Source organism: Cupressus sempervirens, chromosome 4, assembly GCF_028749045.1.
Source record: "Cupressus sempervirens isolate cs-2001-9-10 chromosome 4, ASM2874904v1, whole genome shotgun sequence".
NCBI lineage: Eukaryota > Viridiplantae > Streptophyta > Pinopsida > Cupressales > Cupressaceae > Cupressus > Cupressus sempervirens.
Window position 1 is genome coordinate 417529810 of NC_143121.1, and position 9378 is coordinate 417539187.

The following is a 9378-nucleotide window of genomic DNA, read 5'->3' on the forward strand; positions in this document are numbered from 1 at the left end:
ATCTTTAGAATGTGAGGATCTGGCATCTTCATCATGTGCAACTCTAGCCTAGCTTTCTATTCTTTGATTTGTCCTTTCTTGGCACTGGGAACATTAAAATTCTCTATGCCCTTCTTCTTCGTAGTGAAAAAATTTCCTATGAAAGCATCCTCTTCCAGATCCTTGTCCTCTACCTCTTCCTCTCTAATCTCTATCGTTTTGATCATGGAAATGATTGGAATTGTTTCCTGTTTGGTTCTAACTGCTACTGTTGTGATACGAAATTGGTTCTTGTAGCGGTATTGAGCTATAAGGGATTACGGATTGTAATCAGGTTGTAATCACTGGATTGTAATAAGATCGGACTTGCTGTTTGGTGGACGTAGCCCAAGGATTGGGTGAACCACGTTAAATCTTGGTGTTTTGTGTTCATTTCTGTGTGTTCTATTATTTTTTGTTATTGGTTATATTTGCATGTAGTTTTTATTTCTGTCTGTGGTTTATCCTAACAAGTGGTATCAGAGCGAGGTTGTCTTTCAGTTATCCTTTGCAGGAAAGTCTCACGGTTAAGTGGGAGTCTCACGATTGAGTGGGAGCGATGGCAGATGAGGGTAAGTTGAGGGTTGACAAGTTTAATGGGCAGAACTTCCAGTTATGGAAGATGCAAATGGAAGACTATTTATATCAGAAGGATTTAAACAATCTCCCCCTCGATGCACATACCAGGTGCTTACGCGGGTCAGGAAGGCACCGAGGAGATTTGAACCCATGACCAGGCCAAAACCAGGCTCTGATACCAATTGTAGGGCTCATTTTCTGTTGCACCGAAAGCCATGACTGTTAGTGAACATAGAACACCACATAATTAACCACCTGTGGGCAGGGGAGCGCGTCGCATCACCTAATAGCTACTTCCAACCTCGTCCTTGTTCTTTTGATCATCATTACGGCCAACATAAGATCATCGACCAGATCTTCCACGATGACCTCTTCCACTATTCTTGTTGTCAAACTTCTTGCTCAATTTCTTCTCAACTCTTAGAGCAAACTAGTATGCCTCCTTAATATTGTTCCTTCAAACTAGACTCAACCCATTCTAAATACTTGGCCTTAACCCATTAAGATATCATGCCACTTTCTCCTTATCAGCTTCTGCATGGCCGGTTCTAATGAGAACTCGATAGAACTCTTTAGTATATTCTTGAACAAATTTTCCCACTTACTTTAATCCTTCCATTTTCTTCAACAGATCAAGTTCATAATCCACAAGAATGAATGTTGGCTTCAGTTTAGCTATCATTCGATCCTATCTGGTGATTTTTTTCTTTCCTTTTCAATTTCTCTCCACTTGAACCTCTTGCCACTAGATCTTTGCATGTCCCTTCAGTTTTGTCTTCACAAACTTGACCCTATCAAGATCACCAATATCTTCATACTCAAAGTGCTCCTCCAGTTCATTGATCTAATAAATCAGCTCCTTTGGGTTAAGATTTCTTGAAAATGTGGGAACTTCAAACTTAGATCTTTTTCAAATCTTAGAGATGCCCTTAAAAGCCTCTCTTCCCTTGGGTTTAGAACTACCTTTGCTTCAACATTTTCTTCTACTTTATCCTCATCCTCACTTTCATCTCTTATGAGAATATTTATTCCTCTACGTATTTGTTCTTCCAATGCTTGCATTTTTCTTTGGAGGGCTCTAAAACCCTCAGTTGTAACACCTACAACTCATCTGCCATGCTCTCTTTGTGGAGGCATTTTCAAGCTTTCGATGAAACCCTAGTGCAAATTGTCTCACAATCAATGACATATCTAGACACTCAGCCCAAACCATAGTCCTAGTGTAAACTACCTCACAATTGGTGATCTATCCACACACTCAAAAATTTGGCTCTAATAACACTTGATGAAGGGTGCTCCCCATTAATACCATAAATACATAATAGAAACCAAGAAACAACAACAAATGTGAGAACAAAATATGGACTTCTTATTATCGCCAGAAATGCAAAATTATAGAATTCATAAGTACAATATGTTAAACCACATGGGTGTCTTCATTATAGTAATTTGCAATACTAAGCTGTGAACTAACACCTAGAGTTGTCCTAGACAATGTTCAGGCATTTCTTAAATAGGCAATTTTATGCCACTCAAGAAGGTTCTAGACATTGAAACTTAATACCTAGGGCTAGTAGACCCTAAAAATACATATAGAGTTGGCTAAATACATCTTTGACAAATTATTTTAAAAATTTTGGGTAGCCCAACTTTGGAAGGCCATAACTCTTGAATCGTTGCTCTGATTGGCTATTATATCCACTTTTTGGAAACACCAACTCCTGATCTATAGGCTCAAAATTGTGCAAGTGCCCTTTCATTGAGTTTTTAGACCTCATCTGGACACTCTAAGGCCTAAAATGATAAGCCTCAAGATTTTTCTCCTAAAATTTCCACTAAAAATCTGCAATAACATCTTTGATACTTAAGCTACAGCAATGATATTTTTATGGTAGGCTTATAATTCTAAAATGAACCTTCATGTAGAAAATGAGAACATTTCGAACTCATATGAAAAACTTACTAAAAATAGGAGGTTCCTAGAAATAGCAACCCCTCTGTCTACTAGTCCTTATTAAAATAGAAAAGGCTGAAAATAAAAATATTTTTGGGAGATGCAAGATTGCTCTTACACCCAGGATGCTCCTACATCATAAATGCTACCTCAAGAGATTGATACTAAATTTCTAGCTCGACAACAAGGTTAACTAAGCCATCATTAGTGGAAAGATGAGAATCTTTCTTCATCAATGTTTTAGCATAGGCTAGCTCCTTGTGCAATACTTCCATGTGTGGGGTCAACATGGATTGGATGTTGATCAAGGTAGCTCAAATGTTAGCATCGTGTGCTTGCATCTCGACAAGTCTACCTTGAGTGGATAGTAGTCTCTGAAATGTGACTAGTTTTAAGGCATTACCTATAGTCTTTACAGCTCCCTCGAGTTGGTCAACATGCCTTTGAATCTCATGTGTGAAAATATTCACATCACATAACTTAGTGTAAAGAGAGAAAATGTTCTCCAACACCTTCTTCACACTCTCCATCTTGGTTGCTAAATCAATCTATCATTGTTCAAGGGCACTAGACATCTTTTCAAGTAGCTTAGCGTGAAATTTTCTTTCAAACCATTCTAATAGTTTAGTATTTGCATCTAGGTCTTCATCACTAATCTTATCAACAATGTGTACCAATTTCTCAATAATTGGTTTGTCTTCATTAGTAGCTGGAAGACTAAAATCATCAAAAATATATCTTTGATGTCATGAAGCACTTGCTTCTGCTTATGCTCCCTTCTTAGTAACTCTTGTTGTTTCTTCCTCTGTAGAGCTTCCTATAGAATGCTCATCTACTCAATGGTAATTTTGTTAAGATCAAACTTTGGTAGTTCAATCACCTCATCTAGGCTTACATCTCCATAAGATATTTCTTCTAAGCTCCTTGATGTTTCTGCACCTGGCCTTGATATCTACAATGGTGTCGCATGAGTGCTCGACCTTTGAAGAATGTGACTATTGGTAGGAGTAACAAAAACTGGTAAGGTAACCAGAGTTTGTATGGTATTTTTTTCTTCTGGAGAAGTAGTCACCTTCAATTCTTCAAACTTGTCATCTTGTCTCACTTCTATCTATGGTTCACCTTGAGTTAGTGGAGTAGGTGCAGGATTGGATTCCTAACCTAGTTTAACTTTTGTTCCATCTTTCTCAATTGTAACTAAGGCTTGCTTAGTTGAAATGAGCGACACTAGATACAATGTTACTAGTGTTTATGTAATAACACTTAGTTGTTAAGTGTTTACACTTTGGTCTTTTGTCTTTGAAGTTTTAGGAGGCACACTAGATGTGTCAATTTGTTTATCCCCTACTACTACCACTTCTACCTTTTCAATTTAATTTGTTCTCACCAATACAAGAGTTGTGCATAATTGTACTGCTATGGTGGACTCATTTAGTATCTTCTTCAAATCATCATCAATCAAAGGATTGATGTTCTAAGAAGAATTGTCAAGAACATCCTTTATTTGTATTGAATCCTATTGACTCACTTGGTCTACATGTGGAGGAATGTCATTTGGCACTTGTACATCTTGTACATTCTATTCATCTTGCTTCTCTTCTTCAATTGTAGCTTCTTTTGCTATTGCTTCCTTGGTGTCCCCCATACTACCATCCTTTATGGATACCTCTTGTGTTGTTTATGTTATCTCTTGCTCAACTTGCTTAGGGTTTTGCAATTCTTACTCACCTTTCTCTTTTATTGTAGGAGGTGGGTAACCCATAAATAGATCTCCAAATAATTGTTCTTTTGGTTAGCACATCCTCAATGTTCTTATTCAATAAATGGAAAGCTCCATATTTAGGGTAAAATTTAGACTTGTGCTTTTCCATAGCCTTAGTGATCTTCCTCTTCTCCAATTCTGGCATTACTTGGGCTAGAGTGGATTCCCTGATTTGTCTCTCTATTTGTAAATTGTATTGTCATTTTTTCTCAACTCGATCATATAGAACCTTAGGTAGGGAGTTGGAAATCTCAAAAAGAGTTTATTTGAATGTATCCATCATCACATATATGGCTTCCTCATCAGTATTTTGTTCAAATTTTCTTAACTTATCAAAATCTATGTGTGCAAAACCAGATAAATCTGCATTTGATTTTACATGGTCACAAAAATTATCTAAGTCAGAGAAGGGATTGTGGCTTACCACCTTGAATTGACTCATGTCATCAGATTTTGTCTTCTCCTCATCTAACTCGGTCACTGGAGTGTATTTTCTCATCACATGTCTTCTTTGTTGGTTGGCTTGGCTCTACTAAGGCAGTAGTCCTCTTTCCTTTTGGTTTTGCACCAACCTTCACTTTCTTGGTGGCTTCCCTTATGCTAGACCTGGTAGCAGGTACTGTTGGCTTCTGTTGTGAAGTTTTCACAAGCTTCTTCTTGGGTTTCTCCACTTCAAGCTCCTTAGCCTTTCTCTTCTTCTTCTCAGTTGGTTTGGGTGTTTACTCGACTTGTTCTCCCTCAGCACCTTCTACATTAACTTCCTCATTTTCTCCTTGTCCTTAAGTGAGTGCCAAAGGGGCTTGGACTTGTTCATCCTCTTCATCTTCTTCTTCGTCTCCCCCTTTGCTAAATCTCTCTTTCAGCTTCTTCACAAGTTTATTCTTCTTCCTTACCACAGAAGATGTTTTCAAGTCAATTGTAATTCTAGACTTGGCTTCCTCATAGTTCCCAAATGAGGTGGCACTTTTATCAATTTCTTATGCTAGTAGAATTGTGATAACTACAGATGCCTCATCTACATTGATCTCATACGGTAAAGAGTTAAGCCATCTGACCCTAGGCATAGTTGCATGCACATATGTATAATCTACATCAACTAAGAAGAAAACATCATTGTAATGTTTCTCCACTAGTGACATAAGAATCCTTAGTCTCTATTTATGGATTTCTTAAAATCCTCAAAATAACTAATCATTACTGACTCAAAGTTATCTCCAAGTTTCTCTATGAATTCTGCAATCTGAACTATAATAGACCTATTGGTCTTCCAAGAAACTCTTCCAAATGTAGGAAATGTGTTCTACACATAAAAGAATATACAAACCAGTAAAGAGCCAAATTTTCAAGGTGCGCTCTTTGTTTTCCTTATGGCCTCCAAGTTTTTAGATAGTTGTTGAAGTTGTAACTCAGCAAGGTCATAGGTGTGGTCTCTCTTCACTATTTTTTATCCCAAATCTAAAGCCATGCAAGATACATTGTTCAGTCTGCTAGATTGAAAGAACTTGTGAGCTACAACTCTCATAGAAAAGGCAATTAGGGGGTCCAAGATACAATCTATAGACATTCCCCTCTTGTTCCATATTGTACCTATGTTCTTCTCAATTATCTCCTTGGAATCACTTTGCATGCTCTTAGGGCTATCTAGGGTAGCATACCCTGTCACTCGGTTAATGATCCTTTTAGTGATCTTAATTTGTACATTTTCCAACCATATGAAGTCATCATGTATTCTACTGAGCACAATCTTTATCCATTCACTCTTGAATGTACATTGGGGAAATCTAGGGCACAAGTTAACCCTTTCTTTTATACAATTTTGTTCTCTCCCCTTAAGACTCCATCATCACAAAGTTAACTGTACAAATCCCTTATCTCCATGTCTTCTATACTTCAAACTTTGCATGTATAACAACACTTGACATTCTAAACCATAAGAACTTTTGGTGGTATCATCGATAATGCACCAAACAAGTCTCCTTTATATGCAATTTCAAGTATTTCTTAGAAAAGTGGTTGTCTTTCATCATTACTAATTAGTTTCACATTAAACACTTCCTTTCCCTATTTCCTAACATTTGCAAAAGAGCTAGCATCCCTATTTGATACTTAAGGTTCATGAAAATTCAAACAACAAAACTTGGCACCAATAAAATATCTTTCCAATTTGATGAATATGTCAAGTTGCAGTTGAATTTGGTCCACAAATTCAAGAATCTCCTATTGCAATTCACCTTCGTGCTTTTCATGCTCTCTTTGATCTCTAGTGAATGCAAATGAGTCGACAAATGACTATATAACCCTTAAAAAATTTTAATAAATGCTTAATACTTACACAACTATAAGCTCGGTCATCATAGAGTTTCCAAATCACTCGGTATACACATGATTTCCACTATGCTCAGTTCACATAGAAAACTTGGACAATACTACCATACCTTCATAACTTGATAACAACTAAAATTCCATTCATGCTCGATAGTAACTATGAAACCTTTCATCCTCCATAACAACATGAAAACTAACAAAACTATAGATTTCTTCCAGGTTCTAACCAATACATTGCATCTTAATTCATGCATATATTATTATTTTAGAACTTAGATTCTTGGAATTGATGTATGATATAACTTTGAAATATAAGTCCCACACATACCTTTTGATTTCCTAGTTGGGGATGATGTGATCACCTGATCCATTGGATGAAGTGACCTAATCTGAACTTGATGTTATGAAATCTTCCTTCTTCTTCCATGTCTTGTTCATCTACACTTTGACCTTCTCAACATTGACCTTTTCTTTGCCTTTATTGTTTCCATTGCGTGGTGTTGTGATCTAGTTGGGCAATTTCTACTGATATGACCATTCTTTAAACAACTAAAGCATGTAGTCTCATTGAACCATCTATTGTAGTTGCCTCTAAATGTGCTCTAATGCAATTCTCGAGAATATGTCCATATTATTGACAATAGTGATAACTATAATCCCAATTGTAGGATTTTCCATTTTGTTGTACCTTTGTCTACTTGTTTGATGTCCAATTGGCATTATAATTGCATTCATATACTTTATGTCCATACTTCTAACAATTGTGGCAATATCCTTCAAATCTCTGTATGCTTAAGGTCTTGGTCCTGCATTCATGTGTCTGATGTCCTTGCTTGTTGCACTTATGATAGTAACCCTTGAATTTTTGCTTAGGGTTCTGATTTGCATTATTTCTCTATGACCTAACTTACCACAATTATGACAAGTGAGTTTGTAGTTCTTACCTTTTTTGTTTCTTTGTTCACCACTTTTAGATGATTCGCCTTCCTCGGTACTGGTGTATCCCAGTTTAGAAGTATCATTGTTAGATCTAGGAGATCTCATCAGTTTCTCAAAGTATTTGATCGCTTCACTAGGTTTATTAAAACTTTCAGCAAATTCCTTTTATTTTCTCAGTTCATTTCTCAATTGTTCATTCTATAAATTAAGGGTTGTGATCTCAATTCCCTTTCCATTCAACTCATGGTTTGGAATCATCAATTGGTTCATTGTATCTAGTTGCATGTTAGAAATCTTTTGTACATTTGATGTCTTATCTTTTAGTTTGTTTGTCAGTGTTCTTCTATCATATTCAATCATGATTTTGTCTTTCTCAGCTTTCTTTTCTTCTTGGTCACCTCACATAACAATACTGATTGGACTTATTGTTGTATCTTAAGATTTTTGACCTCTTCAGTTAGGGCACCATTCTTTTCCATTAGATCTGCAATAGCTGCATCAAACGCACTTGAGCTCCCATTTGCAAATAATTTAGTGGTGTCAACCTCTTGTTAATGAGTGTCATTTTGCTCAATAGCTATCTCTTTCCTTCTCCTCAATGAATGTTGCAGTTCATCTCTTTCTTCTATGAGTTGGTGTAGGGAAATTTGATTTCAAACTTCTAGTTCTCAATAGTCTTTCCCAACTTGTAAACTTCCATCTTCAAGATCTTTCCCCAAAGCTATAAAGCTTTCCTTTCCAAAGAACAAGGCTCTGGTACCAATTCTTGGAAATAGCAATGGGAAAGTAAACTCTAAGGAGGGGGGGTGAATCATTACTTCAAAACTTTAACCATAAAGCATTCACCAAACATCCATCTCATAGTTTAGCATGTAAACTGAAATAGCTGACTACAAATGTTCATCCATAGCATGAAACAAATAACACATAACACAATAAATTTGTTACACATAAAGCCTCCAATGAGAAGGTAAAACTGGGGTGCGAATGACACCCACAAATCTTCACTACTGCAATTGTAAAGTGTAGCCAATTAAGGTTACAACAAGTTTGAACATAAATTATGATCTACCCTATGAAAGGTTTTCTCTATTAAAGGCTTACAAAGACTGTTAGGTCTCACCCTGTTAAAGGATTTAAAGACCCTGCTAAAAGTGTGCCTTGTTAAAGGACTTAAACTTGCAATAAAAAAAGCACTTGGTTAAGAGATTTGCACAAGTCTATTAAGACTACTCTGTTAGGAGATTTTCTCTGCATCAATTGTTAGAATTATTCAACACCATGATCCTTCAATTAGCACTCTATTGCTAGATGTCAAATATTCTCCTTCCTGTTGTGTATCTGATCCTTCTAATCAGATATAACTCCTCTGTCCTCTCTCTACTTTCCTCTATTCTCTCTAACTGATTATGTAATTCATAACATTATCACAACCTCCATAGCCACTATGAATGCTCTTTGTACTTAGCATTCATCTCTCTTGCATCTCCTTCTCTTCCTTCACACACTTACAAATTGTTTAGGGTTTGTCTCCTTAAGTAAACACAAGTTGGCTAGGGTTAGGTTAGAATCAACAGCTGAGGTTGATCCATTTTGCCACTTAGAACATCCCTCAATTTGATTGGTTGCATGTACTACATAGGGATTCATAATATACATCTATATATATATATATATATCTTCTAGAATTGTAAAATAATCGTTAAGTCAGTCCAAATATGGTTTACATAGAAGTTTGTGCCATTACAAACAATTATGTCCAAAATTGTTCACTTGGCAATTGAAGTCTTTGATTCTTAGC